General features: G+C 35.6%; 1 long non-coding RNA gene across 1 annotated transcript in view; it reads right to left on the reverse strand.

The window, feature by feature from the left end:
* Positions 1-10,516: 10,516 nt before the first annotated feature.
* The window catches only part of LOC137620697 (uncharacterized), a 36,727-nt gene continuing 30,835 nt past the window's right edge, over positions 10,517-16,408 (reverse strand). The window contains exon 3 of the long non-coding RNA XR_011040096.1: positions 10,517-10,606. This is a non-coding gene — a long non-coding RNA (uncharacterized lncRNA). The remainder of the gene's footprint in view (positions 10,607-16,408) is intronic.

The following is a 16,408-nucleotide window of genomic DNA, read 5'->3' on the forward strand; positions in this document are numbered from 1 at the left end:
AAAAAAATCACTCGCCTCATATGGCTGAGTCTCCTAATTCCCCCCTCCTCTTTGAGCATCAGCATTTGCCATTTTATTCCTCACCACAAAAAGGACTAAAAGGTTCATGAGGTAGATCCTGATTCTAACTAGAGTAATCACTTGTTCATATAGACTGTTATATTATTCCTCATGTACAGAACTCGCTCATTCTTTTACTGGTGTCTTGAGAGCTGTAGCTCAATGTGTAAGCTTGAATATATTGTATTTGTCAAAAGCCGATAGCCTGTACTTGTAAACATGTTGGACTTCAGTCTCTTTATTGATCCAGCTGTTTTGTCAGCACAGGTTTTATCCTGAAAAACTAATCATGAAAATTCATGGTTCTTATGTCATTATTAGCTTGCTCAAAAGCCTCAAATTCTTTAAGTTTGTAATGGTTTATCATATTTTATAATTTAGTATAAATTATATTATTTCAGTCAAATATTTCAGAATATTTAATATGCTTGCATTGTAGGAGGTTAAAATGTCAATTGTACAGGTTTTGGTACTGTTATTTTCATTTCTAGCAAAAGTGTATGCACTTGTGTCAATGACTAAAATATCAGATTTGTTATGAACTATGTAATGTAAGTAGTGCAAAGTATATCTAATGTAAAAGGATTATGATTCAATGGGCTTCAGACATGTTTATGCTCTTCTTGAAGTTGATGTGTAATTGATGATAACTGTTATTTCCAAATTTTTCATAAAACCTTAAAGTTCAAATATAATTAAAATTTTAAAGATTAATGATTAAGTGCACTTGACGTAAGTGTTTCAAGGATATTAGTATGAGGATCATTTTGAAGTCTTGCTCTTCTGAGCTTTTGTATTATGACGAGATACCTGGGCTCTCTGAAAAGGTGCACAGCTCGGTTCATAAATTCTATTTTGCTTCTTGTCTCGTGTCATTTGTGCCTATGACATAAAGGAGGGATAAATAACACTTTAATCATTTTTAGATGAATTGTGTAATAAGTTCTTGAATACTGTATCTTGTTGTTGACGTGAAAGCTATCCAGATGTGTGTGTGTGTGAGAGTGTATGTGGAGGTTTGTGTGTTCTTTAAAGGATGTGAAAACTGATTAGATATGAAGAGTAGTTTATAAATCATTGACAAAGAATCTTGTTAGGTTTTAAGTGCAAAGTTTCATGGATTTATGGCAAAGATTTTGTTTATTTCCTTAGTTGGGCAAGGGGCAAGGTCTGAAAGTCCAATTTCCATAAAATTGCCATTTTTGCATATTCTCATAACATGTATTTTAATTTTTTTTTCTGGGGGGGGGGTTTAATGTAACACTGATGTGCAGAAATAGTCTTTCTTCAAGTAGTATCCTTCCTTGAGGAAAATTCATAACATTGTAAGAGACGCAGTGGGCATTTTACACCTGTGCAATTCACAATACAGGTAATTGGAATATCGTACTCAAAAGTTTGCTAATGTCCTGGGTATAGAATATACCTAATCTGCTTTACTCCTTTTTTTCCCCTAACTATCCTTATGGTTAGAATATCTTGATAATGTACTGAAGCTGTAAGATGATTAGATTATACACTGAATTGTGGGTAGGTTCATACCTGACATTTTTTTTGTAGCCATTTTAGCTTTTGTTCATTTGTTAGATTATCTAGGCTTCAGGCCAGTTTTTCTTTTTAATCTTTAGATAAATGGTATTAACTTATCCTAATTGAAATCAGTGTGACCTTTTATTTAATTTTAATGATTAGAATACTTAACACTCCGAACATGGATAGTTATTAAAGTACAGTAATAGCAAACCTTACTCATTATTTATAATGAGAAATGTACAAATTGTCATGTTGAAAGAGGGTACAATGTACAATGGTAGGGCCATAGTACAATATTAAATGTTATATACTTCAATGATACTTGAACAACATACCTACGACTGACATCTCAAGTAATTATTTTGTGCCCACACCTTCGAGGATACCATTAGTTTAGCAGTGTCTTTTTGAGTTCATCAGAATTAACTCAAGCTAGAGTAGTTTGATTATTAAATTGAGAATTATAAGATTAGTTTCAAAATGATTGATGGAGGTGCAAAACTAATGAAAATAAAATATGGGAAATTTGATATTGTATAACCTAGCTATCTTAGTTTTACTTTTTTAGTCCACGACAAAGTGCAATAGGGTTACACACACTCTCTCTCTCTCTCTCTCTCTCTCTCTCTCTCTCTCTCTCTCTCTCTCTCTCTCTCTCTCTCTCTCTCTCTCTCTCTCAAAAGCCAGAAAGGGTTAGTGCCATCAGGATTCTCTAGGCATTACTTAAGGGTCTTTGCAACGTTCCTTCGAGCCCTACTATACCTCCAATAACTTCATAGCCTTCAGCTTTACCTCTTCTTTTCCTACTTTTACACTTCCTTTCCACCATCCCAGCTCTTATATCTTTTACTTCAAAGTGTACCTGCATGGTTTTCCCCCTGGTTGCACTCTGATGCTGAATTACCTCACAAGGCCAAGCACTGGGTTATATTCATAAATTCAATCCAATCTCCTGTTTAAAAAACACTAATCACATGATTCCCTGATAAGTAATTTTTAAAAATTTCTAAATGGTAATGACATTAATTGTTTTTAAGTCCCTTTTACTCTCCTAAGATGGTTATTCATTGCACATCAGTATAGCAAAAGGATTAAAACCCTGTAAATATTTATCCTTGATATCAGTGTCTGATTTAATTGTGAATGTGTGTTGTGCTAGTATTGAGTGATGGGTGTGAGTTCTTATGGTAAATTTAGGTCATTCCTTTACCTATTTCCCTTCAATAGATCATATCAAAGGTTGACAAGGGAAGTCAGTGTTTTTGCTAGTGTTTCCTTAAAAAATTCAGATTGAAAGGACTTAAGTTACGTATTTTTTATGTAGATGGGTACGAATTAGGATTGCAGGTGTTTCATGTAGAATTAGTGTGGGTTTTGCATTGTAATTTACATAGCGTAGCTTATGGAGAAATTTTATCTAACTATGTGAAAAATATTCTCTATCCATCTCACAAGTACAACACTCAGTCAGTCTAGTCAGTCCATTGCCAAGCTTCAAACTAGAGTTTCATAAAAAAAAAAAGGATTTTCCAAGAATGTACAATCCTCTGCTTCAGTAAGTCGAGCATAAAAAATATTTGCCATTCCAAATTTCTAAATAGCCCCCGTAATAATCTTAAAAGTAAATTGGAGTAAAACTGTATTAGAGATAACAAAACTTTTTTCTGAATTTATAAAAAAAAAAATTTAATGAATAAATTCTTTTTAGGTATAAATTGTGATTTTCTGAGCTATTCAAGGAGAAAATTTCAGTCTATAAATTCACCGAGAAATAAACGATATAGTTAATAATTTGTCTTTTTGTTTAGAGATTTGAATTTGATACTTGTTCTTTCATAGTATATTTTTCTTTACAATAATTAACTTGTATAGAAGCTATAAATTTGGCCCTGTAATTATGAAAGCAATTTGATTTTTTTTTAATTCCGATTTAAAATATAAAATGAATTCATCATTTTAATGTTAGATTATTATGTGGGTGTAATGCTTGGTAATATAGATAATTAAAAATCTAGTAATCTAAAGATATATTTGCCTTCGTTGGTACTTTACTACCTTACATTGAAAGGTACAGTATTTAAAACTCAGAGACTTTCGTGCTGCGAACAATACTAAAATCGGATCTTTCATTAAATATCTGTTCATCTTGTGTCGGTTTTCAGTAGAGAATATCGTACTCGGCGAACGTGAACTCTGCATATCCGCCTCTTATGTCTGAGTTTGTTCTGGTAGCTTTAAAAAAGGCATTTTAAACTTCATTCCTAGTTGGGTTAATCTAAAGTCTGTTAAAGACAGAAATCTGGAAAGTATCAAATTATTTTAATTACTAAAATTATCTTGATCATAAGTATTTTGACCATAACTTATAGTGACATATTAAGTTACACAGGACTTGCGTAAAAGATGCAATAAATAATAAAGAATCATCATTGATTAATGGCTGAGTATACCTTTGTCAGGGAGTATACGCTCGTGATAGTATATTAAGGGATTGTGAGCAGAGGATAGTACTTAAAGTAAGAAACTATAAGGTGAGGAGTGTATTAACATGATTATGAGATGAGAATAGTATGTTAAGGGCTTTTATGGTAAGGATAGTCAGTATATTGTAGTAAGGAATTATAAGCTAAAGATAGTATAAGCTGAGAATAGTATTTAATGTGGTTGATTTTATCCAATTCTATAGGTATATAAGACTTGCTAATATTTCTAGGAGTATTGTAAAATTTGGGGGCATTGGTTGTAGGTTTAAGTTTTTTTAAATTCAAAGTGCATTTAACCTATAATAACAATCTACCTCAAACTGTAGGTAAATATTCAATTATAGTAGAATAATATGCTTTATAACACTATCAATGTAAAAAATAAAGCAATTTTCATAAGGCTATTATTTTTTAGATAGCATTGTTAGCTTTATAGTGTGTTTCAAGTTAAACTCTTTGTAGCGTAAATTTTTCTAGGGTTTGCATTTGAGAACTTTAAACACAGCTAAAATGACTCAGGTGTCCATGTGTAAGGTGAATGTGTACTTCGGTCCGATCTGACTGTCTGCTGGGAGAAGTAGCAAGGATGGTCAGGGCAGTAGCCTTGCATGTCTCTTCTCTTTTACCCGACTCAATCATATGTATAAAATGGGACGAGACAGGGAGGCAACTTGGCATTTGTGAATCTTGTCTGCTTTTCAGCGAGCTTCAGGTGTCTGTAGTAATGGATTGTTCTGAAATTGCACAAAGGCCTGAAAATGACTTGCATTTAGATTTTCAATTTGTTTTGCATTCAAGAAATATTAGTAATTTGTTATTGTCTAAGTGTATAATTTCATGTTTCGTGTAACTCTAATCGTTGGAATCTGCCTTATAGTAATGAAAATGGTAACAAATGTTTTACTCTTTAACTTCAGGAGAGCTCCAAACTATTTCTGAAGTCTTTAAATTATGATCTCAATATCATTGTTTGTAAAATTGTCAATAAAAAAAAAAAAAAAAAAAAAAGAGGGGAAAAAAAAAAAGGATAAGGAAAGCATTCAAGGGCCTAGTAACATTGCTTGCTCAGAAGACTGCATTAAGTTTCTGGTTACTAGGTGGGATAGGGGATGGCCTTGGTGGGCCTTCCTTTTCCTCTTTTTTTTTTTTGGGGGGGGGGGTCTATCAGAGAAAGCACTACTTACTTACATAATCATGAAATATGTAACCTCAAATGATGAGCTTCAAACACATTAACAGTGTTCAAAAAAGAAATTGTACGCTGACCGGAGAAACAAAGAAAAAGACGTTTTGTCATTTAAAGCACCATATTGGATGAAGGGCGCCTTACCTATGAGCCTTTCTTGGTCAAATCATGTGCTTAATATATGAAAAATGTCAAATTTTCTTTGATTCTAGGGCATTTGAAAGCATTCAGAAAATTAGGTTTCATGAATCTGATGTCATTGACTATATAGTGTGTTTATTTTGATTATATAATTAAACTGATTTCACTGAAACCTGTTTCATGTTTGGCATTCATCTTCTATAATAAAAGTTTTAATAAATTTCTAAGTTTTTCTCCAGTCTTCTTGTGTAAATTGGAAGCTAAGTATAAATTTGTCTACTTTTGCACCTTAATCCAATAGTTCAACATTTATTGAGGCTTTTGAGGAATCTTAAGTAATGGAAATAAGGCCATTATTTATTGTCAGGAATTAAAAAGCTATTTGACATACAGATGGTTTAAAAAGTGGACTTCAGTTCAAAATGAAATAAGAGAGTTCGGTGGTCGTCTTGACTTTGACAATACAGTATATCATAAAACACTAGTAGTACTGCTCTCATCCCCCCAGTGGTAGAGGAGAGTGAACCAACTCTGTACATCAGGAGCATTAACAGCCTAAATGAACAATTGGCTAGTAAGGAGAAAGGACTTCATGAGCCTTTTGGTCCAATTTTTGTAGAGAATAAGGCATTTGCTGGTACTTGAAGGGGCAGGGGGGCGTATAGGGAGAACACTCCGTCATACGAGGTTTGATAAAGGGATAATACTCGGCCTTTGTTTTTACCAATAATTTTCTTATCAATTTTCATGTACCAGGAAAATTAAAAATTATACTTTTCAAATGAATTTTATTTTGCAATCCGTAAGATGTTACAAATTTTTTAGCATAGTTATCTGAACATTTCACTTTAGTTTTGTATCTTTACAAGGTATACTAAACACACAATCACTTAAGAAAAGGTCTGCTACAGATAAATATTTAGAGGAAACAAAGCAGTAGATATATTTTTTTTGTGAAAATCCTTTTTGGCACACTGCTAACAGGCTCCGGAATATGAAAGGATTTATTACTACAATTATTGAGTGCCATATATTATAGCATAAATGTCAACAAAACACTATTTGAAGATAAGAGTTGAAATGATTTGAAATAGTTTGTTGTAAACAATAGGTGCAACTTATTATGTCAATTGCATAAGGTTACGTATGGATGAGAATACTTGAAGTTGCAAGAGCAAGGGTCCTGAATGATAATTTATGCAAATAAGTGACATCACAGCTAATAACTACACATATATTAAATAAATAATGGAAGATGACCCGGAATTTCAACATAAGTAATATGGGGCATGACTGAATACTCGAGTCAAATTAGGTTCATTATAGTCGCTGGAAAAGGTTCATTTAAGAGTAAGATATTTAATATCTATTTAGAATCAACTTCATTCATAACAGAAATGAAACTTCTTTAAATTTTACAATTCTGATGTTTAGCAAAAGAGGGGGGGGGGGTTTAATTCTTTAAAGACAACGTTATGGGGATATTAAGAATGAACACCCCACACCACCTTGCAAAACCCTTGGATTGCTTAAGACATTTTCTTTATGGATAAGTTGATTTTAATAAGCTATTCAAATATCTTTTACTCAATAACATGGATGAACCATTTCCAGCTCTGAATATAATGAACCTACATGTAACTAAAGTAAAGTAAAAAGTAATTCCCAAATTACTGATGTCAAAATACAGGGCCATCTACCTTTACTTATTCAATATATGTGGTTATACTATTACCCATGGTATGGCACTTTTTTGCCATAAATTATCATTCGGGACCCTTGCTCTTGCATCTTCAAGTATTCTCATCCATACATACTTTTTTATGCAACTGACATTATGAAGTAGCATCTATTGTTTACAACAAAATGTTTCAAATCATTTCAACTCTTCTCTTGAAATACTGTTTTGTTAGCATTTATTCCGTTCAATATGGCATGTCACTTGATTGCAATATATCCTTTCTTATTTCGGAACATGTTAACAGTGTGCTCACGAGGTTTTCCACGATAAACAAAATATCTTTATTGCTTCGTTTCTTCGTCAATTTGTTATATGTAACATACCTTTCAAGTAACATATGTTTAGTATTATTTACAATACAAATAATGACAATCATTCTAACCAATACAGAGTATGAATTATACAAGCATCTTGCTTCTCAATTAAGTTTTGATGGTTAATATATATATCTAATAAAATCGTAAATGACAAAGCAGTACTTTATTTATATAGAAAGCCACTGGTTTTAAGCATTTAATGTTTAATTACCATTTCCAATTCACATACTATTTATATGAAGTTATCTTTTACATTTGCACAGCAATTCTAACTATAAAAACATATTTGATAGATTTAAAAGATATAATCTACATTTTTATTTCAATTGAAATTTTCAATCACAACTTTACCCTCTAAATTTGTAAATACTATTTTAAAACTCCTACAAAAAAATGCTACAATGAAAGGAATCTAGCAGGCATTCACTAACTTAGTTTCAAGAAACCTGTAATTGTTTTTCTCTATGCTTCCCTAAAGCTATTTATTACTCCTGTTGTCGTAAATAATTGATCATGGCCTGGTTATTTTACTTTCCTTCAAAGCAGTGCCTTAGGTGCATTCTCTTTACAAAGCATTAATCTTCACCCTTCCATTAGGTATAACTACTCATTTAAGCAGTATAATCTTGAAATTTTATATTAAAACCAATTAGAACATCTATTTTAAGCAAGAAATATTTCGTGAATGACGCTTTATAATTACTTCTCTGATGGTTTCCCCTAAGACCCACATAACTCAAAAGTAGATTATTATTCCTACATAAAACTTTTCAACAAATTTAATTGGTAAAACCCCCCAAAATACAATTATTAACTATATAGGCTATATTGTAGACTCTAGTATGAAGCAGTTAACTGCCCCTTTTATATCAAGAATATGCAAAGCTTAAAACCAGTAGGCGACAGATTTTATCCTTTTAATAGAAATTTTGTCATTCTAATGTTTTGAAATCCGAATTCCCGTTCACTAGATTAAGGAAAAACAAATACAATCTTGTACTGCAAACAAGCATTTGAAATGTTGAGACCAAAATAATAAAAATATTGAATTTTGGGAAAATCTTAATTTTATGAAAACTAATAAAACATGTTTGGCATGAAGTTTTGAGATAGAGCATACAAACACCTCAGGAAAAAAGTTTCAAAACAATATAACCTATTTTGAAATGGGTATATTTTTTGATGTGGAAATAACTTTATTCAATGATGAGAGAGACAGAGAATCATATTAGCCTCCTAATGCTAAGCAATACTATTTGTGACCTTGAATACAGTGATTCCTTTCACAAATTTTCAAAATTATTCTATTCATGATTTGCCTTGGCTACCTTTACGATAGATAAATGGATTAGTTACCCGAAAACTATGTAGATATTTAATGAATAAAAAACAAAATATTTACAGAATATCTTTGCTTCTCCCTTTGTGTAACTAAAATATATGGAAAATAATTCTAGTACTGGGGCTTTACATTAAAATTTTCAAATAAGCAGAATATGTCATTCTTGCAAAAGGGGAGTCCAAATCATCAATACGTGTATTTTTCTTTACTTTTCTAGTATATTTATAATACCAATACTTATGTATGTGTTGGCTGCTGGAATATGATAAGCTATTCTTTCTGCCCCCTACACCCCCCACCCCACCCAAAAAATGTAACTAATTTAACAAATTTGTCCAATAGCTATCATCTTAAGCGTATCTGCTTAGATCTTTTAAGAGATAATGTTCCTACAATAGATTTAACATTGTTTAGAAGAAAATGCAATGACAGCTGGTAATTAGATGAAAATTTAGAAAGACAGAGAAGAAATGGTGTACATAGAAAAAGATGAAATGATATTCATAGAGTTAGAATAATTAGAGGTTATATAAATAAATGAACTTTAATTTACACTGTAAAATGAATTTGAATCAACTGCCAATAAAATCATTAAAATAAATTTTCCCTCATTCACACATTTAGATAACTTGTTTACAGTACTCTGCACAATCTTAAAAGTGATACAATCTAGATGTATGTTAAGAGGTCAAGAGGAAATTTAAATTTGATTTAACACTTAGTTAAAGCAAGTTGAAAACATGAGCAGCAAATTTCTATTTACATTTGTTGGTCTTTTAATTGGCTGTTAAAATTAAACTTCCTCCTTTTTCAAAAGGATTTACAATAATATATATAAAACCATAACATATATTACCTATCATAATTCCGGCAAATTATATTATGAAGCAATAAGAATCCATTAACATGTGGCATATTTATAATTGCCAAATAATTTGCAGGCAACTAAACAAATGATTGTGATTGTATAATATCAAGTAATAATTGGGAGTGCTTGTATAATATCAAATAATAACTGTGAATGCTTGTATAATATCAAATAATAATTGGGAAATTTCTCAATCCAAATTTCAATTAGAAAGTACAAAAAAGGTCATAAATGTTGATCTGGACCTAATAGTCTAGTTAAATTTTGGGTGTTTAAATTTTACTAAAAAAAAAAAAAAAAATAGGCATCACATGTATTTATTAATGCAAAGATGCTTAGAATTAAAATCTAACTAAATTGACTTTATATGCACTGATTTTGGAAAGATCAAGATCTAATGAAATACTTGTTACTAGACTGAGTTAAAGTTAATACAGTACCTTTAATAATTAAATTTACAACTTCCTGAAATAAAACGCTTTGAAAAACTTTAAATAATCTGGTAATATAGTAGTTGTAAAAATTCATATTACTTGATCACTGTAACTCAACTAATTTTTCATCCTCAATTAGTGATTGCTATTGACCCTATCAGATTTAAATGGAATGACCATTGTAATACACAACCCCGTAAAAGTTCAAAAGTGGTCATCTGAGCATTTCAAGATATTTGTGAACTATAACGATATTTCTTACAAGAGTATTTCAACACTCCAAAAATTTGATGATAGACGGGCAGCTTCAGTCGAGATGATTCAATGATGCTCTTTATAAGATATTGTATTTTGTCTTCCTCGAAAACTTTAGATTATTTTCTGTAGTAATTCCCAGATTATTCGCTGCTGACCTTCATCTTGGCTTACTTATTTGCTGTTTAATTTCCTGGTTTGAGCTGTAAGCTTTAAATAATTTCTTATTCTTTTGATAATTCTAGTCTGAAAAATAAATAAAAGATGTTAATTGTACAGATATATCAGTCTTATTCAAATAATTTACGGCACACTTCAATATAAAAAATGTCAAATTCAATATAATTTGTATTTTTCCCTAATACAAACCTATATTTATTTATGTGAATTATCTTTCGGCAAAGCTGGAAGGTAGCCATTAGACTAAAAGTGCAAGGTGGCAACCCTGCCTTACTGATTGAGTGAGTAGGCCGGGAGTGGCTGGGGGGTAGCCAGCCACCTGTATATATAATCTCACGAACGTGACCTACGTCACTTTTTGGTTACAGGCAGGATTTCTGGGTGACAGGTGATGGTGGGCCAATTTATATAAATAATTACAGGTTTGTATAGTTAGGGAAAAATACAAATTATCTCCAAATTTGTCATAAGTTCCCATACTAACAAACCTTAAATTATTTATGTGGATGACTCGCACTTAGGAGGGTAGAAGTCCTAATTCTGGGATAGAATTTGTCCCGGGTTCACCTAGTACAGTATATGAATGTGGTCTAGGGAAAACCTTGACAACTCGCTAAACATACAAAGTGAGTATGATAGTGGCTTGAGCAATTCTTTGTCATGAGAGCTATGTACGTCTTATATGAACAAACTCATTTTGAGTTTATATAGGAATTAGCAAAGACGTTTTCCATTGCTTACCTCGCGAGAAGCAACGGAGACATGGATAGTATATTAATTTATGACTATACTAGGCTACACGAGGGAAGTGATAATTACCAGCAGAGGGACACATGGTGCTGCACCGCAAGGGAGGGGGAGTTGAAGAAAGGAAAATGCCAGACACACTCATTCATCCCAGCCTTAATCCGGGTAACCAATGCTCTCAACCATCTGCTACATGTCCAACAACGAGCCAAGGTATTTCTTAAAACACCTGTTGAGCAGCCACCAGAGGTCTAATAGTAAACGTATCGAGTCTCCTGTGGGTCACGTCTTTTAAATAGTGGGCTATAAACGTATTTTGAAGTTTCCACACGCTAACCTGTAATACAGTCGGCCCTCGTTAATCGTGCGTGCTTGCGTCGCGATTTCGGTTTTTTGTGGCCAAAAATAATACAATACCTATTGAATAAAAATCACAATAAAATTCAAGCTAGGAGCATTGCGCGCCACTACCAATCTCTACACTCGGCTGGTCCTAGCGCTCTCTGTATGGTGCCTATACATTTACTGTGTAAAAAATTATAGCTATATTTGAAATAAACCACATTTTGATTTAACTGGTGTTTCACCTAACTGTATCCAATAATGCATGAAATGTTCACATTTTAGTATCATATCTTTAATAAAAAAAAAATGCTACCAAAGGTCATTTCATATTTAATAAAAGAAACAATTATTATGTGATCTATCATTTTCCAATTAGTATCATAATTTCAATAGTTTTATTTGAGATGCTTCTCTTGTACTGCGAGTTGAATCGCATAACGTTAACCGGAGTTTCATTTATGCTGTGATGCACGATATTTTATAGTTTTTAGCTCTGCGGTGCTTGATAATAAATGCTCAATAAGACTTTGCAAAGAAACAAATTTTTCAGAGAGAGAGAGAGAGAGAGAGAGAGAGAGAGAGAGAGAGAGAGAGAGAGAGAGAGAGAGAGAGAGAGAGAGAGAGAGTTGAAGTTTTCTGGCATCCTGACATCGAACAAAAGAGAGAACTATTACTGTAATGAGTTATAAATGTATTATATGAAAATTATGATAGATTATAGCACTGATCCTAACTATATACAGATGTTTAGAATAAGTTAAGAAACAGCATACACAATACTCTATTATTGATTCGTATGTGCATCAGCTGATCTGATCATGGCACCCAAAATACTTAAGATTTATAAAATATACCCTAAATTTAAAATAAAATTAACCCTCCGGAGCTAACAAAAAGATGTTAGTAGGGGCTGCGTTGCTGCAGTGATTTAAGAAAATATCTTAAACTCCTCACTGGGCACAGTAACAATTGATCTGGATCATTGGTTACACAACATACTGTAGACTCATAATCTAAAAGGGCCCGAATCTATGGTCCAGTAACCCCGGATTTTGAGTCTTAGCAATGAACTCAGTGACGAAGTTCAGTGTCACTTCCCCCATCCCCTTGAATGGGCGATGTCATACGAGAGGCCATGAAGTTCACCGACCCTCCTTGCCAAGGCTAAAGCGAGCAGGAACGCCATCTTCAAAGTGAGTTTTCGGTCAGTTGCATGGCGTAATGATTCGTAGAGAGGTCCTATTAAGGACCTCAGAACACGAACCACGTTCCAGGGAGGAGGCTTGATCTCTGACTGAGGGCAAGTGATCTTGTAACTCTATATGAGTAAAGAAAGCAAACAAAGAGGAAATATTCACTTCTTTCAGCTTAAAGGCGAGGCTCTAGGCTGAGCGATAGTCTTTTACCGCTGAGACTGAAAGGAGCTTTTCCTCCCGGAGGTATACAAGGAACACCGCTATTACGAGGATAGAGGTATAGAGGAGAGATCTTCCTTCCACAACACCAACCACAGAAGATTGTCCATTTTGCCTGGTACACTGAGACTGAGGACTTATTCAAGTATCAACAACTTGTTTGTGAAAAGCCTTTCTAAGAGAGGAGATGCTGGATAGTCTCCAGGCATGAAGTCAAAGCGACTGCACAGTTTAGCGAAAGATGTTTGCATGTGGTTGTTTTGAGTAGATCTGGTCGTGGAGGGAGCTCTCTTGGTAGAACTACTAGTAGCTGCAGGAGGTCCAGGAAACACTCTATATGATGCCATAGTGAAGCTACAAGGGTTATCATTAGATTTTTGGATGCTCTGGTCTTGTTATGCAATCTTCTCTTCAGAAAGAATAGGAGAAAGGCGTACACGATGTTGTCCCACCGTTGTTGAAATGCATCCTGCCATAGAGCCTGAGGGTCTGAGACTGGAGAACAGTACAGTGGATGCTTGCTGTTGAGATCTATTGCAAACAGGCCTACAGTCGGGTAACCCCACAAAGTCAGGACATTGTTCGCCATCATTCGCAGCCTACTATCTGAGTCGCTCTGCTCAGATTGTTTGCGATCACGCTCGTCTTGCCTGGAAAGAAGCAAACTGATACGGACACCAAATGATCTTGTGACCATCTGAAAATCTCTACTGCATGATGGCAAGGTTCGCGATCGTGAACGTACTGTTCGTGATCGGGAGCATCTAGCCCTCGATCGTGAACGGGGTGAACATCGTGAGTGCATAGCTCGCAAACGTGAGCGTTGGCCTCGCAATTGTGAATGTCATCCTAGCAAACGGCGCCCTCTCAAGCGTGAACGTTGCTCTCGTGAACGGCAGCTTTGTCCTCACGAACATGAGCGTCGTCCTCGTGATTTAGAACGCGAGCGTCCATTCTGAGCTAACTACTTGGGTCTTCCTGCTTAGCTTGTTCGCCAATACATTACTCTTGCCTGGAATAAAATGAGCGGTTGAGACAATAGAGTTGAATTCCATCCATTTAAGAATGTCTACTACAAGTTGGTGAAGATGCAATGCCACGGTGCCTCCTTGCTTGTTGATGTAGGCCACCATGGTGGAGGTGTTGCTCATCAAGATAACAGAGTGACCAGACAGAAGAGGGTATAAGTGCTGAAGCACCAAGAATTCTACCTTCAGCTCTTGGTCATTGACATGGTTTCGGCTATGTTTATTGGACTACCGACTCAATATAATGCACTGATGGAGGTGCGCTCCCCAACATTCCATGGACGCATCTGGGAAGAGTAGAACTTTGGGGGTCAGAGTCAGACCAGAAGCAGTACCCTTTTTAATAGATTTGAATTGTTCAGCCACCATTCCAGGTCTATTCCTTTATCAACACTAGTGAGAAGGGGTGATCGAGATGGCGAGACCTTTGGCCTTCCAACTCCCATTGAAGTAACTGAAGGTGAAGACAGCTGCTTGACACAAGATGCTCTAGTGAAGCCAGGTGCCTCAGAAGCATCCACTGATGTTCTGACCAATGAGATTACTGCAAGAAGGAGAGAGCTATACCTCTTAAGTGAGACAGACTGTCTTGAGACAGGAACATCCTCCTGAGGACTGTGTAAATGTCCATTCCTATGTAAATGAGTCTTCACATGGGCATTATCACAGACTTCTTTCAATCAACCACAATCTTTAGGTCATGACACAATGAAAAGGCACCTTCTCGGTGAAGTAGAAGGGTCGCTCTTCTGCCCTAAGAGAAGGATGGGAAGAAAAAGGTGTGACAGTTATTCCCTTTCTGGATTCTCCCACAGTCTGGGAGTCTCTTGCAAGCATGGGATTTATAGGAGGATCCAAGCTTTTCTTCGGCTTTCCCTTTGTATCTTTGGGCTCCGGTTGTCGGGAAGTAGTTGCAAAAGGGGAAAGATGATTAGAAGAATGAGGCTTATTCTGTGTAAATACTTACAGGTTAATAGCTGGCCTCTACTTTTTCCTGTGCAGCTGCAGAAGAGGATCCTCTCTTTTCCTCCTCTTAGGGGAGAGGATTGCGAGTCGAGTTGTCATCTCCAGGGGGGAGGCAATAATTATTCATAAGGGTAATTGCCCTGAGGGATAGAGATCCCCTGTAGATTCTTCTACCATCTCCTCGGGGAGGAGTTAGCTAGGCCTTTCCTCAATTACGCCTTCTATTGTCCAGTTTTATGATGATGATTTAGAGGTTGATAAATATTGGATTGAACCCAAGATGAACAACTCTGATTGCCTTTGGCCCCGGAGCAGGAGACGCAATAGGGGTAACCTTCTTTACCACTGTTTGTCTGGGATTTGAACATCTAAAAAAAGTCACTTCCGATTAATCTTGGGACATCGCATGTCTGGAAGGCTATCGTTCACTAGACAAATGCAAAGGTGAAGTGCTTTTCAATGACTCATATCTAGGTGGGGTGTGTCTACTAGAAGCAGAGCACTCAGGAGAAGCCTGCTTTGGTGGAGTGTGTCCTCTAGAGTGAGCGAGAGTGGGTGATGCATGTCTGGGAGAGATGTGTGCTGGCAATGTGCATCTTGATGAGGCATGCGTGGTTGAGGCGCTCCTGGACGAAGAAAACACTGAAGTCTCTCTTCTGAAGGAGGTTCGCCTAGATGAGTCACGTTGAAGTGGTTGAGACGCTCTCAGGAGTCTCTCATTTGGAGGAGGTGCACTTGGGTGAAAGGCTTCTGGAAAATGTGTACTTAGGTGGCTGCCTCCAGGCTGAGGAAAAATGGATGAAGCAGCTCTGTGGGAGACGGGAATGGGTGGGGCACTTTTGGAAAAGATGTACTTCAGTGCCTCTCGATTGGTTGAGGCACGTTTCTAGGAGAGTACTACAAAGATGAAGTGCTTTTGTGAGAGGCAAATGAGGTAGAAGCAGGTCTACTTGCTCTACTATCCACCTCCGAAAAGGGAAGATAAAGCAGAGGTTGAAAACAATCCTCAAAGCCTGCTCAGTAGCGCTACGTTCCTAAGGAGAACTCCGTCGATGGTGAGCGTAATGCGCCTCTCTCGGGAACACCAACTGGGATAAGAATCTCGCATCGAAGCCTCCAAAGGTGGACTGGAGGCTGCCACAGGCTTCCTTACATACACTGATGGGCCGACGTCCTTCAAAGCCTGGGATGCACGCTGCTGTCTGGATCATGGGGCATACTTGAGTCATTCCCCCGACAGGGAACCAATCAAACCAAAGGAATCCACAACATCTGTAATGCATCCTCCTTCTGGAAAGGTAAACCTTCCCATTCTGAAGGAGGCCTTTCTTTTTCTCCAGGGGAAACAATAGGAATCCCTTGTCTCA

Source organism: Palaemon carinicauda, chromosome 27 (genome assembly GCF_036898095.1).
Source record: "Palaemon carinicauda isolate YSFRI2023 chromosome 27, ASM3689809v2, whole genome shotgun sequence".
Taxonomy (NCBI): Eukaryota; Metazoa; Arthropoda; class Malacostraca; order Decapoda; family Palaemonidae; genus Palaemon; species Palaemon carinicauda.